A 26,566-nucleotide genomic window follows, 5' to 3' on the forward strand; every position below is an offset into this window, starting at 1 on the left:
AAATGAGATTAATACCCGTATAAAAGAGGCCCCACAGAACTCTTTCCCCCTCCACCATATAAGAACGCAGCAAGAAGATGGCTGTCTATGAACCAGGAAGCAGGCCCTTGCACACACCAAATCTGCCAATACCTTGATCTTGGACTTCCCAGCTTCCACAACTGTGACAAATAAATTTGTATTGTTTATATGCTACCTAGTCTATGGCATTTTGTTATAATAGCCCAAACTGACTAAGATGGACTCAGTGACAAATCTGACACAGTACATTTGAAGACAACTGGGCCGATATCCCTGACATATATGGCTGAAAAGGGAATTACTATTAATATCCTTACTACTATAACAACTATTATCTCTTTATGGACCAGGCACTCTATTGTGGTTCCTTTCAAAAACATGACCTCATTCATCCTTACCAATGACTCTATAAGAAAACACTCAAGTGTCTTTTTTTCAGGTATGGAAACTGATGCTCAAACATGTTTAACTACTCATCTCAAGTTGTTAGAAGACCCTACATGAGAATAATCACTCATACCAGTAATCTATGAAACCCTTGAGTCCAGATCGTGGGCTTCTGTGATTCTGTTCCTTGGCTCCAGTAAATTCCCTTCCCACTTCTGTGTGACATGGCCAATGCTGGTTCTTCTGGCATTCATCTTCCTTTGTGGGTTCAAGTCTGTTCAGTCAGTGTTCTTCAGTCAGTCTGTGAAATATGGGTAAACAGCCATGGCAATCCAGCTCTCCTCCCTCCCACACGCATGCGGTTCAGTTTCACTGATTCCGACATCAAGGCTGCCAGACTGGCTGGACTCCCGGGACTCATTGTGACTACAATTTGCCTATTGCAATTATCAATGTCATCACAGAAGTAACCCAATTTCCTGCTTGCTGTTAGAATTTTTAAAGGTTGATGTGAGGGTAGGAGGTTTTCAAATTCCCAAAGAAATCAAAAAAAATTTTTCCCTCATGGATCCATATAAAATTAGTTGTACTCAGCATCAGCAAATTAGTGGAGATTTTCTTGTAGCAAAAAGGAAAAATATGGTCAGTATGTGCTTATGTTATGGTCTCTAGAGATAGACAAACCTCTGCTCAATTCCTGGTTAAGCTACTTAGTAAGTTCTAGTTTCTTTAATAAATGAAGAAAATACCTTCATCAGAGAATTATTATAAAAATAAATGAGATGATGTATGAAAAGCACTTGGTTCAATCTCTGCTATGTGCATTCCTATTTCCTAAGTGGTAAATAATCACACATAAATACATGCACATATAATTTATTTATAGCATGCTGCATAGTAACATCATGTATTATATACAAATACATGCATATACACATACTCCCACAGAACCAAAGGTTTGTGATTTCTTAGTCTTATAATTTTGGTATGAAACTCTGCTTTTGAGAGAGGTTGGTCACGTGGTGGTTTATTCAAATAGCCAAGAATGGCAGAAAAATACAGAATCATGAATACTAGTATAATAATCTGTGAGCAGTAAAATAGGTTTTATAGAAATCTGAGGGTCTAAATTCTGAGAACTCAAAAAGTGTGAAATCTGTCCAGCACCATGTATTTCCAGGCCACCAACTCAAATGGCAATGCTCACCATACATGTAGCCTGACTTGCATACTATCTGACTCATTTATAGAACATGTTGACACTTTGAGGTTAATAAACTCTTAATTATTAACAGTCTGTAAGTCTACATGTAATAATTGCCTTTTAATCCATTGTCTTCCCTACTCTTTAAGGACTACAAGAGTTCTGTAGTCTTCCTTTATATTTGATATGACCTCTCAAAGAACTGAGAAGGGAATGTTCGGATGGAAATTAGCCACAGCCACAGCTGTGCTCAGGAAGCTAATTCACAGCAGAATTCAAGAAGACTCTGTTCCTTTACTCATTGGTGTTTAATGATTTTACTTCCTCATTACAGTTCTTTTGCCTCAATAGAGAAAAAAATAATTAGACCTTGAACATGGCAATTAAAAAGCAGATATCCTGAGCTCTGACACTTCTAGCAGACCAGCAGACTGTTAAGGAGAGTATCTTTACCCTGTTGGCAAATTTCTAAAAGGTTATAGAGCACTGCTGAGAAAAAAAATCATTCGTTGGCAAGTATGACCTCTGAGTTTAGATGTTCTAAGTTCAGGTTCCTACAAAGCATACAAATATCAGAGTTGGTGCTTTTTAATGCTGCCATATTTCCCTTAAGTCACGCACTAATACTTTATTTCCAAGGTCTGTAAAAGTTTTTCTTCCATTATAATGTTAATTATAATGGAACAAAACTATAACCTGGGTTAAAAACACCAGTAATCAAGTAACTCTATGTTGTGAAGATAATATATACTGTTTATAAAAATGCTACTTATTAAACCCAATGAGATTCACTTAGAAAAGAAATTAGGCTTCTTTATCAGCTGGCAGTTCGGTTTCTAACTGACACATATTAGGAAAAGACAGGATATTTTTCACAGAAGAAGTAAATATAGCTATATCATATAGACACTCTGCAATCAGTGTGCATGTTAATATGGGAAACACAACAAATTTCTGTTGTTTAAGCCACCCAGTGTGTGGTAATTTATCATGGCAACCCTAGCAAATTAAGACAGTTACCGTGCTTAATTTCAGACTTACTGCATAGTGAATTCAACTATACATTAGAGGTGTTACAATTTGAATCTATCACTGATGAACTGCTCTACAAAACCACATTCAATTGAGGCACAATATTTATTTTGCTTGAATTGAAGCTTTATTATGGGACAATCTACTGTCTGCTGCCATCTATACATGCAGCTGATAAGGAACAGGAACTCCTGCTAACAGTAAGTGAGCCACCATTTAGTAGATCCCAAATTCCTGATCTATAGAAACTGTAAGATAGTAAATGTTCATTATTTTAAATCACTAGATTTGGGGTTAATATATTACACGGAAATATATACCTAATACATTTATCTGATATTCATTTTCTCTTTCTATTGGGAGAAACCTTATTTATCATTCAGGTGACAGTCTTTAGTGGTTAAAACATACTCCCCAGCTCTGTGCAAGTAGAATCGACCCTATGAGCACAATTATGGCAACACACTGCAGACAGGAACTTTCAGAGAATGTCTAAGAATGTTTTGCTCTCCAGATAAATATGTTTTCTCTCATCCCACCTTGAATGTGTGATGGCTAAAGCTATACCAACCACCTTACCATCAACAGGGAAAGGTCAAGAAGATCATGCTGACCTTGGCTCTCATGTCATTGAGCTGCTGAAGTAACACCAGAATTACCTGCATTTGGACTTGTTATGCAAAGGGGAAAAAAAGTCATTTTTAAATCGGTTTTTCTGTGACCAATAATGGGAATACAATCTTTCCTGATAAAAGCTACTTCTCCATCTTACATCATTTTGGGAGTTCTGGCAATAGCTTCTCTGTTTTTATTATCAGAAAAGATTATTCATTTACTGGCATGGAAGGTTTTACTACCTTATTTTTAAACATTACTTAAAACTGGATATTTTCATATATTATTCCCATCTACAGTATTAGTATAAATAAAAAGGAACTATCAGAAAGAGAAAAATGGAAGTGATAAAAGGAATGAAAAAGGAGGAAAAAAAGGGAAAAAAAGAAAGCAGACAAGATAAAAAGCTATAGATCTGGTAAAGAGAAAATGATAAAGAGGAAAAATATATTTTTTAAGCCTGTGGAAAGAAATTGGCATGAAGATAGTTAAAAGAACCTAAACATTTAAAGTGTAAAAACATTTGTTGTCCCCTTCTAGATGTCAAGTAGTTTTTAAATATCATGTGCAATGAGATTTTTATAAGGATTAACTTTTTTTCTTAGTGTTTGAACTTTGACATTAAGCAATGAAAGTCTAAACTTGAGATGCTTTTGATAACTGTCTTTCCTGAAAACAAGATATGAGGTGATAATGAGTTGAACCTTTGAAAACATAGAGTGTGTTTGCAGGTTCTGGTTATTTTATGGGTTACAGACAGAAATTTTTTAAAAAACCAATTACTCTACAGAGATTGAATAGAGATGGGATAAATACACCTCCCCCCAAAAAATGTTGTGTTAATGGATGGCATAAACGGTTTTCTTTTCACATTCATATAAAATGCATTGCACACATATTATCAAAAAGAGAAGAAAATTACAAGTCAAAGCTCTTTATAAGCCATTTGTGAAAATAATACCCTTTGGAATATTCTCCTGTTAAAATTATCAACTTTATAGTTACAGGAAAAATAGACTGATATGTTGTTTAAAGTTTCATTTCATTTTAAGTGGGTGTTTTTGTTAATTTCAACTTTGGTAAATATTAAAATATTTTATGATACTAGAGTCATCCTGTTTGACTTGAGTCTCAGGTCTACTACAAGGTTATATTGCTTTCAGAAAAGACTTGCCTTCCCTGGGCTTTGGTTTCTTCCCATGTAAAATGGGGAAAAGAAGGGCAGCCTGGGTGGCTCAGAGTTTTAGCGCCGTCTTCAGCCCAGGGTATGATCCTGGAGACCTGGGATCAAGGTCCCACGTCAGGCTCCCTCCATGGAGCCTGCTTCTCCCTCTGCCTGTGTCTCTGCCTCACTCTCTCTGTGTCTCTCATGAATAAATAAATAAAGTCTTTTTTTTTTTTAAGTGGGGAAAAGAATAATACCTACCTTATGGGGCATTTTGAAAAGTAGGTAAGTAAATCAATGTTAAGTATTTAGAATAGGCATGGTCAGCAATCAATGCATTTATCTATTACTTTGTGACTATAGATGTAATAATGAAATATCTAGAAGTGAATATCACCTATAATTGTTTGTCAAGTAAGTAGAAAAGTGAAAATGTAGGAATTAATCACAAAGTGTGAATCCATAAGAGATATATGAACCTCAGAATCAAAGACATGCAAACAATCAGTCTTCAGACTTAAGGCTTAACATTTTTTTTTTCTTTTTGACAGAATTGATAAGAGAAATCCTAAAATTAGGATAAACCCACAGCAATTTTACCACCTTCCTCTCCTATAGTCCTCTTTGAAGATGTGTATATTATTTTAAATAGTTTTTCTTACTTTTTTATGATACAAATAATACACGTTCACTATGAACTAAGATACAAAATAGCACTAAATAGACAAAAAGAAAAAATACATAGTATGTACATATTCACTATCAGAGGTGAACACTGTCAATTTGGTGTATGCTCTTTCAGACCATATTTTGTGAATTTTTAATAGTTTAAATAGATTTAACAATCTACATATTTTCATATAAAATTGGATAATATTATTCATGCTATTTATAATATGATTCTTTTATTTATAATTACATAAAATGATTTTTATGTCAAAAAGCAGTTTTTATAGTATTATACTCAATAGCTAGTTCTTATGAATTTTTCAAAATTTCCTTATACCATATTAGGTATTTAATTAGTTTTTGTGTTTTCTCTATTATAAACAGTAGTGACTGTTTCTTGTAGCTGGTAGTTTAGCATATGCTTGAGATCCACTGCTAAAAATAAAAAGTTTTAGACTTTTGACACATGGCATAGCTGTACTCCAAAAATGCTGTACACCATGTGCTATGTTTTGGGTGCTTCTAATGGGTCCCTACAGGCATCGAGAAAGTGACCTCAAACCACATATGGGTGTAAGAATTCTCCAAAGTAACTTTTTTTCTTTAAACAGTTAAGTTAAATAGAACCCAGAATGTCTTGGAGCATATAGCTTCTGATGTAAACCCAATGTCTAGATCATGTGTAGTATACAACCAGAAGCTAAGAGAGTTTAAACTGAAAGCCTGACAGATATTTAAAGAAGGATGTATCATTGTTCTAGTTTAAAGCAAGAGAATTGTATGAATAATTAATCCCTCCCCCCAACAACAACAAAAAAGTGTTTTTACACTTTCAAATAGGTGTAAAAATAGGAAATTATTTGCCAAAAGTAAATAACTAGAGTGTAAATTTCTCTTCCTGCTGAGACAGAAAAGTTTCAACATCACAGCTGGGTTAGGAAATAAGATGTATTACCAGAAAATATTCTACAGGAATGACCTCTTAGCATTAAAAAATAAATAAATAAAAATTTAAAAAGGAAAAAAAAAAGTCAAAGAAAACCTTCAGCAGAAAACCAAACAGTTCCGTTTAATGATACATGAAGCATGGCCACCCTGTGTCAGATTTTTCCTTTTCTAACTACACCAAGAGGGAAGGTTTCTGGTGAGGGAAGCATATTGTTTTTGGTAAGCACATCAATGGTTGGGTCTTAAGGGTACCACTTCATATTCTACAGGAAGTCATTTCTAAAATGAGGTCTAAGGCCTTACTATTAATAATAGATTAAGAACTATCTTAAATTCTGTCTCCTGTTCCCAATCAAACCCAAACATCTCTTTATTCTTTTTTTTGAATTTCAAAACCTGAAGAGGGGTGACACTCCCACTTCCTCTATTTTGAGAAGTAAGTTCAAGGTACTCCTTAGGGGATGTTGGTTAAAAAATAACTGTTACTGGTATTCTCTGATTTTGATGGTTACTCATCCAGTAAGCCACACAATCAAATATTCTCTTAGAAGGAAAGATTTATATCTAGCTAAGTCTTTAGGGTTCCATATGTTCCATCTGAGAACAGAGAAATCAAACTATTATAATTCTTAAGTTCATAGGAAACATTCATACACATTATCCTATTGGGTACTCAGAAACCCTAGGAGTGTGTCAGGTATGGTTATTGCAATTTAATCAGAGAGGAAACTGAGTTGTGGTAAGGTTGAGAAGATTCTGAAAGGGCATAGCACTAAGTGGTGGAATCAAGAGTCCAATCTACTTTTCTTTTTATATGTGTTACATTTAGGAAAATTGGAATTTAGTATATTTCATCATTCAAGATTTCTAACTAAGGAGCATTACTTTCTCACTGTGTTTCTAATGTTACTCCCAAAATTTAATTACCTTCAACTTATATACAATTGGTTACAGCTAGTGTTTTTCCTTTAAAAAACCATTTTGTGCTAAATCTGATTCTGGATAATTCTTGACCATGCCTGCCATATTTGTTATGAGTTAGTGGCTATGCCAATGACTTAGTGGAAACATTCAAGTATCATTTACAGTCCAGTGAAGTTGATGTGATCAGTACTGTTTAAGCCCTTGCTTATAATAAAGCTGAAACTTGTTTTGAATATGTAACAACACAAAGGGAGAAAAGATCTTGCCTACCTTTGCATTGATTACTATATCTTTATCTGGACTGATAACCGAATATGTCATTTAATTTGAAGAAAAAGTTCCCTGAAATGGTAGAACTAATCCATCCTGTGTGGCATCCTTGGAGCAGTCTTTATGAATATGTCTTCCCAACATCAAACATAAGAAATCACTCTTCTTTTCTCTCCATGTTTGTTGAGGTTGAGATATGCCTCAGCAATAGTTTTTTATTTATTTAATTTTTTATTATTGGTCAATTATCCTAGGCTGCAGCAAAGTTTACAATACTCCTCTCTCAAAGGACTTCCACCAATCCCTAATTGCTTTCTGAATTTCACCCTCTTTTTCTCTCTGGAGCTGCCATAAAATTTGCCTGACCACCCAGTGTTCACTTTATCAGTATGCCTAGTACTATCACTTGGATTCTTTTTTTTTCAGCTCATAATGGTCAAAGCTGTACAACAGAGCAGGAACATGAGGACCATGTATAGAAAGACTGTAGTAGAGTAAATAAACAACTTAGGGATGCCACTCTAAATGAGGGAAGTACAGCATGAGGTATGATCAAATACTCATCAGCTAAGAGGGTAGGCTAACATTCCCTCTACAGAACTGGCTGACTGCTCATAAGAAAAATCAAAATCACTACACTCATCAAGTATACTCACATATATGCATACATACACGTACGTGCACACACACGAGATAAACAGCTCTATAGTAAATAAGTAGTGTAGGGGCAGTGCTGAATGAGGTGTCAGATCTCTTAAGTCTAATGCAGATTTTAAGAGGCAGTGTGGAAGAAGGCAAAGTATTGTTTGTGTTTGAGAGGCAGTTTCTTAGATACAAGATTCTCTAACTAGCTAGGTCATCTAACTTCCATGACACAGCAGACTGAAGGCTTTCAAACTGGATTTCATGGAACACTGGATTTCAGTGAACAATGTTCACTCCTGTGAACACCAGGAGTTCACACCATGGTGACAATAGAAGGAGCCATGGATGTTCTCATATGGACTCAGACTTTCAACAAATTTCACCCAGAACCTGATTTTGTTTGAATATAGGTTTTTAAGATTTTCTAATGTAAAAAAATAAACAAATTTCTAGGGTCTCTTCCAACTCTTATATTTTTATACCCCAAATTCCCCTAGAAGAGAAAAGAGCTAGATGATTCCATTCACCCTGTCACAAACAATCTTATCCTCCAACTTCTGAAGAATTACCGATTTGGCTACATTTTAGGATGGCATGTTATAAACATGGCCATACAAGGTCAGTGGCCTCCAAGTTATCTGATGTTTCACATTCGACAAAAAGGTAGAAGAAAAGAATATGTTGATGCAGTGTTTCAGTAGGAAAAATCAGGCAGGAGAAAGATTAACAAGAGTATAGGGAAAGGGTATTAGTTTCTAGCCCACTCCTTATACTTTTGCCAACTCAGAGAGAGAGAGAGAGAGAGACAGAGAGAGAGAGAGGCAGTGAGATAGAATCAGAGAGAAAAATAGAGAAAGGAGTTGTTAATCTGATTGGTTAGTGTATGAGCTGTTGATTGAGTTTAAATTGTATAAAGCCACTCTCTTACTTGATTCATACTTTCAAGTTTGAAGAGCACAGGAATTTCTGCATAAGTTTTGAACTGCAGCTCCCAATGAACCACTAGATATTAAAGCAATATTCAAATGCCCCATTCACTAGCATTGCTTGCATGGAGCTCTCTTGATTGCTCCACTAATAGAGTTTTAGCTGGGCAAGACTGAAGCATTCCTGGGTTCCTTGGATATCAAAAACTCCTGTTTGCCACCAAAAATAGTTGAGGAAGAAATATGCAAAAATACAACATGAATGTTCAGGTTAGATTGGAGTTCTTAGTATAACATCCAGCCAGCCTTACTTTTGTAGGTAGACCTTTTCATATATAAATGGCACACATTCTGAACTCTCATATTTCCCTTTTTCTTTGAAGCTCAGCAATATTCAAAGCCAGCCCTTGAAATCTGGAACAATATTTGCTAGGTACAATTTTACAAGATGCATAGTAATGATAATTTCTTGTCACCCAGAACCTAGAAAGTGTTTAAAAGTGAGTCTGTTAAAATATCTGATTTTCTTACAGGGTATGGTTCATAGGCCACACTTGTGGGTGAGGCCATTTCCATGGTTGGACTGAGTGGTTTTGTTTTGTTTTCTATCAGAAAAGCACAGCATAGAGTATCAAGATATGACACAGGTACCATGTAGTAGTCAGGAATCTGGCAAGAAACAATTCACCTCTGATGGTACAGAGACTGGAATGAAGGGCTTCCTTAGATGCGATGGTAGATTTCATGCAACCAGGAAGATACATCAAGACATGAAGATATGGGCAAAAACAGGAAGAAATTCTTAGCCCAGCAATGAAAGCACAGGGAGAAAATGTTGTTACTGGAGGCTTGTGAGCACTGGCTCCATGAAAGATGGTCTCTGGACAGGAGCTATAGTCTTGGACGAATATAGCCTCTGCCAGAAATGCAATTCAAAGCAGGAAGGGAGAGGTAAGAAATATTGCAATCTTTATCTTTCTCACTCCTCTCATTTCCTGCCAGTGACTCCCAATGGCTAATCCATTAAGTGACATATATCAAATGGCAAAGGAGTCCAGGTTATATAGTCCAAACTATCAGCCTGTTGGTGGCACAGATTAGGGTAGAGAACAGATCTGGAAATATACATGTGTAGTGGGACAATTGAAAATAGCACAGATGCTTAGCCTAGGAAAATATATACGCACAGAGGGGGTTTGTGAAACCCCTAAAGCCTATATATATATATATATATATATATATACACACATATATCAGGTTAAGAAACTGAGAAACTGAATATATTAATGACTTTCAAATCTATATCTACAGGCTATATAATCTTATCTTCCTCCCAAGTATGGGAGACATATACATATATCTACCTACTGAAATAGGTAGATCTTCTCTCATATATCTCTATATCTATCTATCTATCTATCTATCTATCTATCTATCTATCTATCATCTATCTATCTATTCATCTATGATTAGACATCTCTCAGATATCCATTGGGCATCTCAAATTCAAGGTACTCAAAACAGAAATAATTATCTTCCTCCTTCTTTAAGATGTGTTCCTTCTCACAGATTCCCTTTTCTATTAGCTTGAATCAACCTCACTAGACAGGCCAAATCTCTCACTCTTTTTTCCCTTCACTCTGAAATCACAGCAGTGACTAAATCCTGTTAATGCCACCTCTGAGTATCTTAGGAATATATACTCTTACTGCTGATCATGTTACCACTTCCTTGATGAAGAACTCCATCACCTCTGGCCTGGACCACTGTCCCTTCACATGTTTTCCCTACCTCTTACTTCTTCCCATCAGTCTATTCTCCACAAAATCATGGAATGACTTTTCTAAAAATAAAATCCCATCATGCTATTCCCTTAATTAAAACACTTCATCTCACCCTTTTACTTATAGCAATTCAAATCTATCCAGAGTCAATTGCATGCACAGGAGATTTGTCTCCACTGTTCCAAGTGAGTAACAGAGTTTTTTTTTTTGTTTGTTTTGTTTTGTTTTTGTTTTTTTTGATAGCTTTTGTTTGTTTGCATATGTTTTGAATGTCTTTCTCTCATCTTCACCACAATTTGCCTGGTGAGTTTCTGTTGACTTTTTATTTGAAACTAATGTTTAAATTACAGGAATGTTGTAAGAATAACATAATGATCTCCCATATATCCTTTCTTAGCATTTTCATTCATTCTTTAAAATACATTTTCTGGAATACTTTTTATGGTCCTAACCCCATCCTGTGAAGTTCATTTCCTCTTTTTCTGTGAACTGTTTGCCCCCCCCCCCCCGCCCCTTTATTGTGACTGCACTTTCTATACCATTCTGTGCTTTGTTTATCTGTCTGCATGTCACTTAACAGGCCAACTTCCATAACAACAAGGGCAATGTATCATGAGGGATTAGTGCAGAGCTTACCTGCAGCATGTATAAAAGAGATTTGTGCTGAGTAAGTGAGTGAATGCCCAATCTTATGATTAAGAAATTTAAAAAGACCTAAGGGTATATGGGTTTTTTATTGTGTGTGGTTTTTGCCTTGTTTTGTTTTGGCTTTGGTTTTGTCATCCTATAAATTGAATTGGTGCCGCTAGCTTCTCTCTATTCCAAAGGAACTAGAAAAAAAGAAAAGAATCTGTTACTCTGTGAAGAGACATTTTGACACCATCCTGGGTGAAACTTCTTAGTTCATATAGACACTTGAGAGGAGATAAGTTCAAAAGGAGAGAATCCCTGATATACTATGTGATGGCCCACGTGAAAGATTGTGCCAAATGTGCTACATAGTCCCTGACAAGCATGGGCGGACTAATTATCTCTCTTGGGAAAACCTATAGATTCCTTGCAGAACTAAGAAAGTTCCCAGCAATGAGGTGAACAGCCTTATCAGCAGGAGGCAATGTAAGATATCTGAGGCCCTGAAAGGGAAAATAATAGATCTAGAGTCACATCTATCTGTACAGACCATATTGAAGGATGTCACATACATCTACCTACTATGGAATGGGAAGAGGTTTGGAGGAACATGGTGGTGATTCAGAACTAGGACAAGTTCCCAGCAAAGAAGATACATAGGCATTTGCTGATTTGTCTTCATTCTGGGCAAAACTTCCTTCCAATACATAGTAGCCCAAATGCTTATAAGCTGTAAAGTAAGGAGCATATAGGTTTGTGTGTAGGAACTAAAGCAGGGTACCTAAGACCCAAGGGCAGCCAGAGCATTTTCAAAATAAGCTCATCTATAGCTCTATCAAGTATAAATGGTATTTCAGATTTGTGGCCTTAAAAAGCAGTCAGGGAAAATGCACTCCAGGAGAGGAACCTAAGGAATATAGAACAAGTGTGAGGAGTCAGGACTCTAAGATCTACTCTAGCATATCAATGAGCTGAAGCAACTATCCCCTAATGAGGATCTTGGGAATAAAAAACAAGTTTAGATAAGGACTAAATGGATGAGGGGGCAGTAAGCCTACCAAAATAAATGTATAAAATTCTGAGTGTTCAACAAAAATGGAGTACAGTCACTAGTGTAAGTGTTGTGCTGGGAATTTTATGAGGAATTTGTCATTCCTTGTACATCATAAATAGACATCATGACTAGACTGTTAGTAATATGCAGCAATGGAAATGTTTCAATACATTGCATCCAAAAAGAAGTCAACCCTCAGCAAACATTTATTGGGAATTCTGTCAATGATTTTCATAGTTATATATGACAATTTCCTGTATTTTAGGTCATTCATTTTGCTTATCCCTCAAATACCCTCTCCTCTAGCAACTATCATTCTGTTCTCTGTACCTACGAATCTGGTTTGGTTTTGTTTGTATTCTTTTGTTTTGTTTTTAAATTCTGCATATAAGTGAAACCATATAGTATTTGACTTTTCTTCCTGAATTATTTCACATAGCATAATATCCTCGCAATACCTCAATGTTGTGGCAAATGGCAACATCTCATTCTTTTATGAATATTATATATATGTGATATTATATATTAGATATATACGATATATATGATATTAAATATATATATATGATTTCAGAAATCTGTCCAGATTGACCATTTTTAAGTAGAATTGTTTGGGGTTTTTTGCTATTGAGTTGTATGAGTTCTTTATGTATTTTAGATACTAGCTCCTGATCAGATATATGACTTGCAAATATTTTTACCCTTTCAAGTAGGTTGCTGTTCTGTTTTGTTGATGTTCTTTCTCACCATAAAAAGCTTTTTAGTTTGATATATTTCCATTTGTTTATTTCTGCTTTTGTTGCCCTTGCTTATGGAATTAAGTCCAAAAAAAAAAAAAATCACTAACACTGTCAAGGCATTATATTTTCTCCTAGGAGTTTTATAGTTTCAAATCTTACACTCAAGACTTTAATCTTTTTTGAGTTATTATTTTTAAATATGGTGCAATATAGTGGTTCAGTTTCATTCTTTGCATGTAGCTGTCCAGTTTTCCCAACAACATTTATTGAAGAGAGTAAAGAGATTGCCCTATTGTATATTTTGTCTCCTTTGTCATAGATAGATAATATATGTGTAGGGTTTTTTTTTTCCCCTAAGCTCTCTATTCTGATCCATTGATCTATGTCTCTTTTTGTGCCATGCCATACTGTTTTGATTACTATAGTTTTGTAGTATTGTTTGAAATCTGGAAGTGTGAAACTCTATTCCTTCTCAAGATTGCTTTGACTACTTGGGTTCTTTTGTTCCACAGGAATTTTAAGATTATTTGTTCTATTTCTGTGAATAATACCACTGGTATTTTTATAGTCTCAATAAATTTAGGGGCACCTGGGTGGCTCAGTGGTTGAGCATCTGCCTTTGGCTCAGGTCATAGTCCCGGGATCCTGGGATAGAGTCCCACATCAGGCTCCCTGCAGGGAGCCTGCTTCTCCCTCTGTCTACGTTTCTGCCTCTTTCTCTGTGTCTCTCATGAATAAATAAAATATTTTAAAAAATAAATAAATCTTAAAAGACTGAATTTATTTTATTTTAAAATAAATTTTAAAAGACTGAAACCACATGGGTGGCTCAGTCAGTTAAGTGTCCAACTCTTGATTTCAGCTCAGGTCATGATCTCAGGATCCTGATACTGAGCCCTACCTAAGGCTCCATGCTCAGCAGGGAGTTTGCTTGAGATTCTCCCTCTTCCTCTCCCTCTGCCCCTGCCCCCCACACATGTGTGTACTCTCTCTAAGATAAATAAGAGAGAGAGAGAGCGTGTGCACAGGAGGGGCAGAGAGAGAGAGAGAGAGTCCCAAGCTCTCTGTTTGATTCTGCCTGTTTTGCAAATTACCTATCTATTCCTGTCTTAAAGGAGTGGCTCTATGTAGGAGATGAAACTTTTTTTTTAACCCTCCTCTAGTTCTTGGTTATCTCTCAAGCTAGGCTCTTTTGATTTTCTCCCACCAGTGGGGTCCAGAAATCCAATCCCCCTAATTACCCAATGCTGGCACTCAAGAGGTGTTCTCTGTGTGGGTTGTATGCACCCATTGGCTCTGGCTGGGTCATGTGACTGGTGCTGCTGGAGAGAGGCAGGGGTGCTTGCCCATCAGGTGTGAAGGTACCATGTGAGCAGCATGGGGCAAGGGCATGTGTCCATGCAGCATATGCTGTGGGAGGGGGAGGTCTACTTGCATGTTGCACCTAGCAGTATCACCTAAGTGGCACATGGGGAGGTGGTGCTGCTCACCCACATCTGGCATTATCATTCAAGCAGCTGGGTCTGCTCACGTGCTGCTATTAGATGGTTGGAGTAACTGTACAAAACTCACACTCAAAAGAACCAGCAAGGTAGACAGAGCCCATAAAAATGTCATCTGCCAGTGTTTGGTTCCCAGAGAAAATCTTGATAGACCTTTGCTCCTCTGGCATAAGCTTTAGGTTTAGCGATTTCCTTCACCTATATCTAGACTCTTTTCAAAGTGCTGCTTTTTGTACTGAGTCCTGGGGAGAGTGGGTCTGTGCACAACCCCTTTAAGAATGAAAACAGTTCCCTATAGCCCTAGGTTTCCCCTGAATATAATTCCCTGGTTTTCAAAGCCAGATGTTTTGAGGGCTTGTCCCTTTTGTGTAGGACCCAAGGGTTAGGATGCCATGTGGGATACAAACCCTTGCTCCTTAGGGAGAAGTTATATTTATATTTTTGTTGTTGTTGTTTGAAATCCTTCCTGATTATAGGTCACTGTGGGTGATGGTGGTGAGCACATCTCAGCCTTTCCTACCTTTCTTGATGTGGCATTTTTATCCTTTGCTGTGGAGTAGGTATCCAACTAGTTCTCAGGGATTTTTTTCAGAGTGATAGTTCCATATACAGCTGTATATTTGTAATGTCTGTGGGAGGAGGTAAGTTCAGCATCTTTCAACAATGTCACCTTTTTTTTTAAAAAAAAAAAAAGATTTATTTATTTGAGAGAGAGAGAGAGAATACGTAGAGCACGGGGAGGGGCACAGAGAGAAGTAGAGAGAACCTCAAACAGACTCCCAGCTGAGCATGGAGCCCAGTGTGGGGCTTGATCTCATGACTATGAGATCATGACCAGAGCCAAAATCAAGAGTTGGATGCTCAACCAACTAAGCCACTCAGGTAACTTTACAATGTCATCTTGAACCACCTCTCTGTATTTTATTTTAAAAGATATATAAGGGCCACATCTGTAATAATAAATAGTGAATATAAATAATTTCCATTCACAATTGTATTAAATGCCAGAAAATAATAAGAACTAACATTAATTCATTCTTTACTATGCACTTTGCCCCAGGTTCAGTACCTTACCCTTGAAATACAATTTTGAATAATTTCTGTATACTAAGGTACAAAATACCTGCACAGTATGTTAGAGATAAAATTTTAAAAGTATGAGCACTTCCAAGATTATAAATACTCAACTTGCCAATACCTTGAAATAAAGAAATTGCCATCTGCTCAGGATCCCTCCCTGCCCTCATTCTCTCCTGCCCCCAACTCTCCTGGCAACATGGGGATCCGAGTAATCCAATATCTCTTTCTCAGCAGTTCTTATTTTTCCCCTTAAGAGTTCTGTACAATTCATGAACCCTCCACATCCCTTAGGACTTCAGTACTTCATGGCTCATTTGGTGCTACCTCAGAAAATTTCCCTCAAATCCATAAACTTTCCCTTTATCAGATGTTTTTTTGTGTTTCCAGTTCTTATCTGGTTACCTCAGGAATATCAATTCACCTATTCTATCATTAATTCCTTCTCTTTTCTATTACCCATTCCATTTTCAAGGCAAAAATTAACTTAATCATGTTGATAAATGAAAAAAGTATCTACCACTAATGCTATATTGACAGAAAGAAGAGAAAACTCATATATTGTGAAGCAAAATTGCACAGCACAATGAATCCTACTGCTTTTAAGTATAACCAGAATTTCTCTCTAGAATCTACATGAAATTTTGTATCCACATCCTGATCTTCTCATTATATTACTTTTGTCTTGGGCTTCATAACTGAAATAAGGAAATTCTTAGTCTTTTTTTTTTCTATTTTAAAATGTAAAATAGTTTTCTTTTTCTGCAAAGTCTCTTAGAAATTATTTCCTTTACACTATGAGTGAAACAAATTTTATGGGCTAACCTAAGATCCTAACCCATTTAGAAATAAATTGTTCATCAAAATGAATTCTGTGCTCTAAATAACTAATTTATAAATATACTTTTAAAATGCAATCTCTTTGTATGCTAGAAACCGAATATAAGGATAAAGCATATGCTATTGCTATGGAAATTATGCCATGGAATATAAAACTAAATATTAGAGATGCTTTTCTAAAACCACTAATTAATTTTCACACTAGTTGAGTTATGCAACCATACATGCTTATTTTATCCTTGAAATTCTTATCAGTTTCCTTTACAGTTGAAATGTTTAAGAAAATTAACTCAAATATAAGATATAAAAATATAGTAAGAGTGTAAGACCTTCCCAAAGCCTAGTTTTGATATGCCCAATAGTATATAAAAAATTCTCTATAAATTCTCCTTTGTTCTAATGACTTGAAAATTACAATGATCCAGGCAAGCAATCCATGCAGTAAATAATGCATTAATAACTCACCTACTTTTAAAAAGAGGTTCAAGTCTGCTTATCAGAAAACATTTAATCAACCAAAATGCAATGAACTAAATATAAACAAGAAAAGGGAGTTAAAGGAAAGGAAAGCAAGATGGAGAAAATAGGTAGATTCATACACAGATATATGCCATGAAATATTTGGATATAAGTGGGCCCCTAGATTTGGTTCTTAGAGTTCTAGAAGCTAATTTAAGAGAGGAAAAAATGTTCAATTACAAGATTCACCATGTTTACAAAGTAAAAAACTAGCCTAATGGAACTTCTTCAGGAATAAGAGCAACTATTTCTGATACTAAAATCCTTAAGTGATCCTCAGCATCTTCAACTACATTCTTAGAGCAATCTCAATGACATAATCTGTAGTGCTGGGGTAGATATTATCCAAACAAGTAGATGGAACCTTCAAAGCTTAGTTGGATAAAACCAGCTCCATGGGAGCTACCACAGTGCTGTTAAGGAAATGGGTCCTCCAGTGAATTTAGTCATAAACTGTTAGATCATCTATAATAATATATGGACTAATTATCTTTTAGTAAATCATACATAAATATTAATTCCCAGTCTATGTTTTGGAAAATACTGAGCATCACCAATTCCCATGTCTGGATCCAGCTACTTAATATGGCTAGGGAAATATAAGACTTCATGTTTTAATAAGCAGTGAAGCTCAGGGAAGCATTCTGGGTATGAAATTGCCATTGAACAATCTAAGTAGATTACTTCTGCTTTCTACAATAAACAAGTGTTGATATTATCCTAAAATGGATAACGATATTATAAATACTGAAGTAAGTAACGCTTAATGCTATGTAAATCCAGTGGCACAAGTGACCTCCTGGTTAAACAAAAACATACACAAAAACAAGGCACTAGAAAATTGAAATTTCTATGCTTATTTTTTCTCCTAATAAATATGAAATTGGCTAAGTTTATATACAGCTTTTTAAAAGAGTCATATTGGATCTATTTTCTTTAATAAGATGTGTACTCAAGAAATAACATTATTGTACAAATTGGTACTTTGTAATTTCTTGAAACTAACTGAAGTTTACTCTTCTGAATTCCCTAGGTACATTTCAGAATATTATGGCTTTCAATCTCAGATTTATCTAACAGTGCTTTTTTATATTTTTTTAACTTGCTTCACAGAAAATAAAATATAATAAATTAAACTTTTAATCTATTCTGTCACTGAAAGTGACTTCCTTTTAAAATCCTGACTATATAACTCATTTGCTAAATTGTCCTAAAGCTTCGTATTACTTCTTTATCTCCATTATGATAAGAATAATAAATGAAGTAAACCAAACTATGAAAGAGAACTTTCTTTTTCTTTCAGATATTTAATTTTAAAATGTCATATTTTACAATAAATTTATAAAACAGTATAATAATGTCAAGATTCATATTTTAAACAGTGTCTTTCTGTTCTTTTTATATTGTTGGAAATGTCTTGATAAAGCTGGGAGCATGTGGGCTAAAGCTTTATAAGATCAAGACTGGGGATACAGGTCAATCAGTAACTGTAAAAGGGATGGACAAGTTTTCAATCCACAGCTGAAATTAATCCCTTCTAATTTTTATGATCACCTGCTATGCAAGAAAATTATGAATTCCGGGGATCCCTGGGTGGCTCAGCGGTATGGCGCCTGCCTTTGGCCCAGGGAGCGATCCTGGAGTTCCAGGATCGAGTCCCACGTCGGGCTCCCGACATGGAGCCTGCTTCTCCCTCCTCCTGTGTCTCTGTCACCCTCCCCCGTTGTCTATCATAAATAAATAAATAAATCTTTTTTTAAAAAAGAAAGAAAATTATTAATTCCAAGGAGATAAGGTTCCTATTGTCATGAAGCTCATAACCTAATAGAAGTTTGATTCATTTTTTAAAAACCACAGGCTGTGTTAAATGCAATAAAGATAATAAACAGATATTATGAGAATAACAAGGGATATAAAATTTGGATTGGTGGTCAGACAGAGCCACTCTGAGGAGGGGGTATACTTAAGCTTTACCAGAAAGGGAAGGAATCAATTATTCAGTGTAACCTAGGAAATATATAGAAAGTAACAAGGCCCTGAGGTAGGAAATTTTTTTTATATATTTCAGGAACTGATGGAGCCAAGGTGGCTAAAGTTTAGTGAGCAAGAGATGACTTGTATAGAGGCCAATCATGTAGGGCCATAAAGGTCCCACTAAGATCCTTTATTTTGTCCTAAGGAAATTGAAAAATCCTGAAGGATTATAGGAAAGTGACAAGGACACAGGCAATGCATTTAGAAAACAGAATGAATTAACAAAATTAAGCCTTCTTTAATGACCCTAGATACTAATGTGCCTTAAGAAATCACTTTTGAATAAAAGAAATCTTAGATAAACAAAAGCAAGTTAACTGGCTATAACATATAACAAATATTATGTTTAGAATATAACAATCTCTCTTTTATTTGTTTTAAGGCTCTTGCTATTGATGGGATATTTATTCCTTATTAATTTCATACATGCTGACCCAGAAGCCTCTAAGAAGATTCTTAGAACTAGGTTTTCTTTCCAAAGGGGAGGGGACAAAACATAGAAAAGTATGAATGATAACATAATGAACACCTGTATTCTCACTATTAATGATTTTTACTTTTTCAGATTTACTCACATTACCAATAATGTTCATATAACACACTTTAACTAGAGTAACCTAGGTAATTTTCCCAAAAATGAAGTCCTCTTTTCCTGGTAAGTATGCTATAAATTGGCTAAATTTACTGAACTTTATTAATCAAATTTTGGTGTAGTCACTGTTCATGAGGGGTGCAATTCTCTGATCATTGTACTTATAACCAAAAACACATATATAAGAAGCTGTTAAGCACTTGTGTCATTTAAACATTATATGTGGCATCCTTAAATACATGAGTCAAGAAATGTTCCCAATGGAGTGATCTCTTCCAAAATGCCTCTGAGGGGGAATGGGAAAAAATATAGCTAAGCTGAACCTCACCTGAGCTGACCTCATCTGAAATGACCCAAGAGCAAAAGGAGAGGGTGGCTCTCCCACTCTGATGGGGTGTTTGTTTCAGTACACAACACTCTGGTTTCTCCATGCATCCTATTTCTGAAGGATGATCTCAGAAACAGAGATTAGAAGATGAATCCTGTGCTAGAGTTGCCACTCCACCAAGGCACAATCTATACCTTGATTATTACACAATCATCAGCTGATAGGAAGTAAGCCAAAGTTTTCTCAGGACAAAGATGGTTTCACCTGTTTATTATAAGCAATTTTTAGGGGCATGGGACTTTAAAAACATCATGACATGTTTATCTGCAACAAACAAACAAAATCCAGGAAACTTCTTCTTTTGCATACTCAGTCCAAAACTATGATCACTTAAGCTCATGTCTGTCTGCCATCCCTTTGGCATTCCTCAAACAAGTCTACTTTATCTACAAAGGTCTCACATGCAGGAGTGTGCATATCCTGGAATTGCAGATATTCCCTGATTTCATACGTACAAGCCAAAGAAAATACTTTTCACAATGTCTGCAGTATAGGGCAGAATTTTGGAGAAATTACTTCAAGGCCCCAACATCTTCAATTCATGGGCTTACAAGCCATTTCAATTTATAGCCCTGTGCATAATTGTGACAATTACCAGATCAGAAGAAACACTTGAAGCCCACTAGACGTTCAATATCTTCCTCTCCACATTCCCCAAATGAGAGAAACTGAATATAAGCAACCACTAATTGACAGCAACCACTAATTGACATAGATACAACTACTTTCATCATCTATTCACTATCTTAATAATCCTTTCACCACAATTTATCTCTTTAGTGGCTGAGGCTTGAAACCAAATCAGAAGCATATTGCTCTGGCTTCTCTTCAGTGAAATTAAAAGAAAAAGGTTCAGTGTATGATGGATGTTTTCAGAGAAAGTATTTGCATTTTTTATAATATAATGCCAACTGTATCACAATCTCTATAAAGGTGCAGACCATGTCCAGCCTATTTGCCAATGACACCATATTACTTCTGCATGGTAAGTGTTCAACCACTATTTGTTGAATTAATGCTGGGTGATGTGAAGTGTAACATGATAATTTGACAAATGGAAAGAATAGATTGAATGTGGATAACTTACTATTAGTAGTTTATCTTTATGGAAGTATTACATTCTCATTAAAATAATTTATGTAGATTTCTACCTGCCTTGCCTTTTCCTTTTTGGTTGCTATTATCCTACATCAGCATGAAGCCAGAGACTGAAAACTGATTTACTTTCACAACACGTTTCCTGCTATAAAATAATAGCTCTGAATTTGAGAAGCAAAAATGTGCATTTGGATATGATGTTTTAGAGGCTAAACACACACACACACAGAGTTTTAAATACTCAAATCCTCAAATTGCCCAGAATTGCCAAATATGGTGCTCTCTTCCACTGATGAGTATAGGATTGTACAGGGCTGTGTTCTAGGATCTAGTTATTACCCTTTTAACTCAAAATCTCTATATAATTAAAGAAAATGCGTAGCAATAACTTTCTTTAAAAAAGTACTAACAATACTGTAAGCTTATCAGATCAATCAAGATGTTGTATTATAATATATTTTCTTTTTTTCTCAGTATGATTTCTTCTAAACAGAATTCTTTTCATATAATCTGACTGTATAAGTACTGAAGAAAGCAATGCATAAAAATAGAACAGGACATTTGAATTTAAAAATAACTTTTTGAAACTGATAGTAATCTATTTATACCCTGATAATTCAGTTTTGCTTTATAAATATACATGTGTGTATGCAGAGACACACACGTGTGTGCACACACACACCCTATACTTATACATTCATAAAAAAATATATTGAACATATTTTATGCACCAGGTCCAGGTTTTGGTGCTGACAAGACAATGATAATCAAAAGCAGACATGATCTCAGGTTTTCTCAAGCTTGCAGTCCGAAGGGCAGAAAATTTTTAGTGAAATAATCCCATAGCAAAATGCAAATTCATCACTGCGACCATAAACTGACATATATATGGTATGTTAACAGCACATAGTAGAGGCACGCGGCTTTGTTGGAAGGGCTAGAAGACCTGTTTTATTTAGAGGCTGGAGTTTTCTGGTACATGAATAAAGTGGGATCTGAAAGTTGAGTAGGAAGTAATTAGGCAAAGAGCACAAGTATGACTCTGAAATGCTGGGGATACAATCCTCAAACAATGAAGAAACAGCAGACACATAAAACTAGCTGTTATCCCTCAGGTATAGAGTTACAGGTCCTATTCTTTATACTTCCCAGAAGTCTTGTAGAATCAAGCCACCACTGTCTATAGCAGCAACCTCTGTAGAGTACTCTTATAATGACTTCTCCTTCTTTTCTTACTCACCTTCTCTACTCTTTTACTGTTACTTTCTGGCTCCACTTTCCAAATAAAAACCCTACAAAATAAAAACCCAAAACCTAAATTATTTGCCTCATGTTATGATTTTTTATTTGCTTATTTATGTGCTTGAGAATGAAAACTAAGACACTAAGCATGACATGAATGAGATAAGAACAAAACTGTATAGGTCTGAAAGGCATTTTAAAGGTGGGAAATAACTAGACTTGTTTTTCAATAAGATGTTTCTGTCTGCAATGCAGATAACAGATCAGATGGAGGTAAGAAAGGATGAGGCTCAGAAGTTATTACCATGGTCCAGGTGAGAGAGGATGGTGGATTACATCAGAAAGGAACCATAGTGATAGAACAAAATGGATGGATCCCAGAGCTATTTAGGTAATAAAAGCAACAGGGTTTAATGATGAAAGAATAGTGTTAAGGATGACTCCTAGTTTTTTGCCTTGCATAACTTGATGGATATGGTGCCAATCACTGAGCTATTAGGGACCACTGAAGAAGTTTGGAGTAGAATGAGAGAAAACAACAGGAATGCTTTAAATCTAGGTCAAATTTCAGGTATCTTGGAGATATCTTGTAAGAATTACAAAGTAGGTAGATAGATATATGATTCTGGAACCCAGAAGAAAATTTCAAGCATTTCTGATTCATCTTTATTTTGGTGGTGATGGAGTCTGTGAACCCTGGATTATATGTAATTAGGTCTTGAGGACTTCCAACTGAGTTTGAGGAAGCTGGACTGGAAAAAGAGACTAAATAGCTTGAGGCAGAGGGATGGGATGAATATCAAGGGGATGTTTCATCATAGAAGCCAGATAAAGAGGGTATTTCACAAAGAAGGCAAAGGTCTATAATACCTATCACCACTGGAGAGGCAGGCAGGTAAGGTTATTGTGATAGACCATGTTATGGGTCCCAATTCACTTCCCCATATATCCAAATTATTTACTATGTAACTTTGCAGTTCCATTCACTAAAAGAGGTGGAATACATTTTTCCATTTGAATTTATTTGGCCAAGTGACTTTCTTTGGCAAAAGAAAACAAAAGGGGGGGGAGGCAAGCAAGCAGAATTGATGGCGTACAGTTTCTGAGCATTTCTACTTGCCTTCTTGCACTTCTGCTATCCTCATGAGAAAGACATGCCTGGTCTAGCTCATGAGTCCCAGGAGAAAGAGACTGTGGAACAGAGCCCAATGGTTCAGCAGATGCACAGATGTAAAAACCAAACAAATACACAGTGTTGCGTGCCCCTCAAGTTTTATCATTGTTTATTATGCAGCATTATCTTGATAATAGAAAACTGACATGCTGACTAAAAACCTATATGTTAGAGTAAGAATGCAGGTCACTGATTGGTGTAGATCAGTTTTGATCTGGAGACAAGGTAGTGAGAGAAGCTCATGGATTTGAGAGAAGTTATATGAGTCATTGTGCGCTTTTTAATTTTTTTAAAATTTTTTTTGGCATCGTGCTTATATGTCCTAAATGGCTGAAGCCTACACCCAAAAGAGATTTTCATGGGAACAGAAAGATCCTAAGAAGATGGAAGAAACTGATTATCCAAAATAAAGAGGGAAGATAGGATAGGATAGATAGAAGATATGATAGAGAGATTAGGTAATATGTTATGGGAGTTCATATTAATGATGACACAGGTCAAGGGTAAGGTTGGCAGGTCTTATAAAGGACCAGAATGTTGGGTTCATGTACACTGCTCCTGATAATAATATAAATTTTTCTTCATGCTGTGCTTATTTCCATAAATATGAAACTCAAGTAAAGTGAAATTAAAGTTTGGTAGCATCTATTAGTGTCATTTATAGTGATAGAAGATCTTACCATTCTTTAATCAAAGACCTCACTAGTGGGAAAAACAGAATAAACCTTCTGTCTTTTGTATGTGAAGTCTAGTATAGAATGCTGAAAACATTATAATATTAAAATGAAAAGAAATACAGTCGACCCTTGAACAACAGGAGTTTGAACTGCGTAGGTCCACTTGTACAAGGATTTTTTTTCGATAAAGACAGTACATTATTGAAAATGTATTTTCTCATCCTCATGATTTTCTTAATAACGTATTCTTTTTCCTAAGCTTACTTTATTGTGAGAAGACAGTATATAAAACATATAACATACAAAATATGTAATATTTGTATTATTAGTAAGGCTTCCTGTCATCAGTAGGCTATTTATGAAGTTTTAGGGAATCAAAAGTTATATGTGGATTTTCCACTGCTCAGGGGATTGGCAATCCTAATCCCTCTGCTGTTCAAGGGTCAAGTGTAAATAAAAGATGAATCTGTCCACAATAATATTCATTTTTTATTATTTATTTTATAATTAAATATTTTTAAAAGATAACATTAGTTCTGACATTGACTAGATTTTATATTTTATTTTTATGAATTATAAAATAACTAATTAGAACACTTCAAATTCTGATGATAGTAGATAAAATATTTAGCATTCTAGTTAAGTAAATTTGACGAAATTAACATTTTTATGAAACATGAATTAATATTCAGATAAATATCAAGTTTTGCCTAACTTTTAAAGAGTCAGTATAAATTCTCTGTAATTTAATGCTGTACTCTAAATCAACCGTTTTTTTTTAAAAAAATCCCAAATAGGTTTCTATAGTATTAGAATACAGATGTAGCAATTTTTATTCTAAATTTAGACTTCCATACAATATCAAATTAAAAGATAAAAAATACAGATAATTTCCAAAACCAAGAGAATACCCAAATGTGTTATAAATATTTCATATTTTTCAAATTATTTCAATAATAAAATTTACACCAAGATACCACTTCCTCTTAGAAAATTAATGTTTGGCACACCTGGGTGGCTCAGTGGTTGAGCATCTATCTACCTTTGGCTCAGGGAGTGATCCTGCACTCCCGGGATCGAGTCCCACATCAGGGTCCCTGCAAGGAGCCTGCTTCTCCCTCTGCCTCTATCTCTGCCTCTCTCTGTGTGTTTCTCATGAATAAATAAAATCTTAAAAAAAATAAAAGAAAATGTTTATTCTTGGTCAGAATTAAATTTAAACATCAATCTTTGTAGGCTTATATAAGATGAAAAAAATTTTTCATATTACTAAAATGAAGTATCTGAAAAAATAGACAATTTAGAATTCATATTTTCCTGACATTTTCTGAATTACATATTTAGTCACAAATGCCTATGCTTAATTTTGACTGAAAATCTGCACAGTACTCTATTAATTATTCCTATTTTATATTTGTTTTTTTAAGTTCCAAGCAATATCATATAGTAGATTAATCTTTGAAGCTTTCTATGGTTGAAATATCATATTCTCTTTAGAGAGATGGTAAAGTGTACCTGAAGGACATTTTCTTTATTTCTTTCTTTTTAATATATTAGAAAATCTAAAATGTACAGCTCATATCAAACCATCACCATTGCACTGAGAAAGTCTGAGTTCATTGCCAAGATAGCACTTGTTCAATCTCTGATGGCTGCAAGAGAATGGGTGGTAGGCACATTCTCATTACATGGTACATGATAAACATGTTCCAAAATGGTAGCATTTCTATTTTTCATGTGGCATTGGCTATAATTCAATTTATCCCCAAGTAAAATGAAGAGACCCTGATAAAATGCTGAAATGTAGTAGTGTTGTGTCACTATGTCAAGCTTTGTTCAAATAAGACAAGCTCCAAAGAGGTAAAGATAAATGAATGGAATCACAAGAGATTTGTTGGCTAAAATAGTTCCTTTGTGAATGGCATGAATTCCTTAAATTAATGACTTGGGTGGCTAGAATTAAAACCAAGTTCCATTTTGTTCTATTATTATTAATTTCTACACCCAAGGTTTCTGTGAATATATCCAGTTTTTTTTTTTTTTTTTTCCTCAGCTATTCCAGAAAATCACAGGGCATAGAGCACAGAGATGCTGACTTTTTAACATCCAATCTTGCTTCTGGCCTAAGAATTGTGTTCTGCTCAATGCAGCAAGCCAGGGGCAACTCCTTCATCTTTGAAAATCTAAAGTGAATTCAAGTTGAAATAGCATTAACTAATTTGGAATTGGGGTAGTCAACTATAATTTTTACATAAAATATATAAACTTGAAATAATATAAAGGCTCTCTAGACTCCATCCTTATTCTCAGCAACAAAACATTTAGGTCAATTTCTTTTATTTAACAGTTTTCTAAATCTCCTTAGTATCTCACTTAAGTTTTTTTTTTTTTTAATAATCAAATGTAGAC

The 26,566-nt window shown here is 35.2% G+C and overlaps 1 protein-coding gene and 1 long non-coding RNA gene across 7 annotated transcripts in view; one reads left to right on the forward strand and one right to left on the reverse strand.

Annotated features, from left to right (window-relative positions):
• The window catches only part of MACROD2 (mono-ADP ribosylhydrolase 2), a 1,929,479-nt gene that overhangs the window by 1,198,341 nt on the left and 704,572 nt on the right, over positions 1 to 26,566 (reverse strand). The window lies entirely within an intron of this gene.
• Positions 11,189 to 26,566, forward strand: part of LOC112673572 (uncharacterized) — a 140,858-nt gene continuing 125,480 nt past the window's right edge. For 2 of the 3 annotated variants that reach the window (XR_007405543.1, XR_003144903.3), the window contains exons 1-2: positions 11,197 to 11,257; positions 20,900 to 20,951. This is a non-coding gene — a long non-coding RNA (uncharacterized LOC112673572). Of the gene's footprint in view, positions 11,258 to 20,899; positions 20,952 to 26,566 lie in introns of all 3 variants that reach the window. The other variant, XR_007405542.1, reaches the window with a different exon arrangement.

Source organism: Canis lupus, chromosome 24 (assembly GCF_003254725.2).
Source record: "Canis lupus dingo isolate Sandy chromosome 24, ASM325472v2, whole genome shotgun sequence".
NCBI classification, from domain to species: domain Eukaryota; kingdom Metazoa; phylum Chordata; class Mammalia; order Carnivora; family Canidae; genus Canis; species Canis lupus.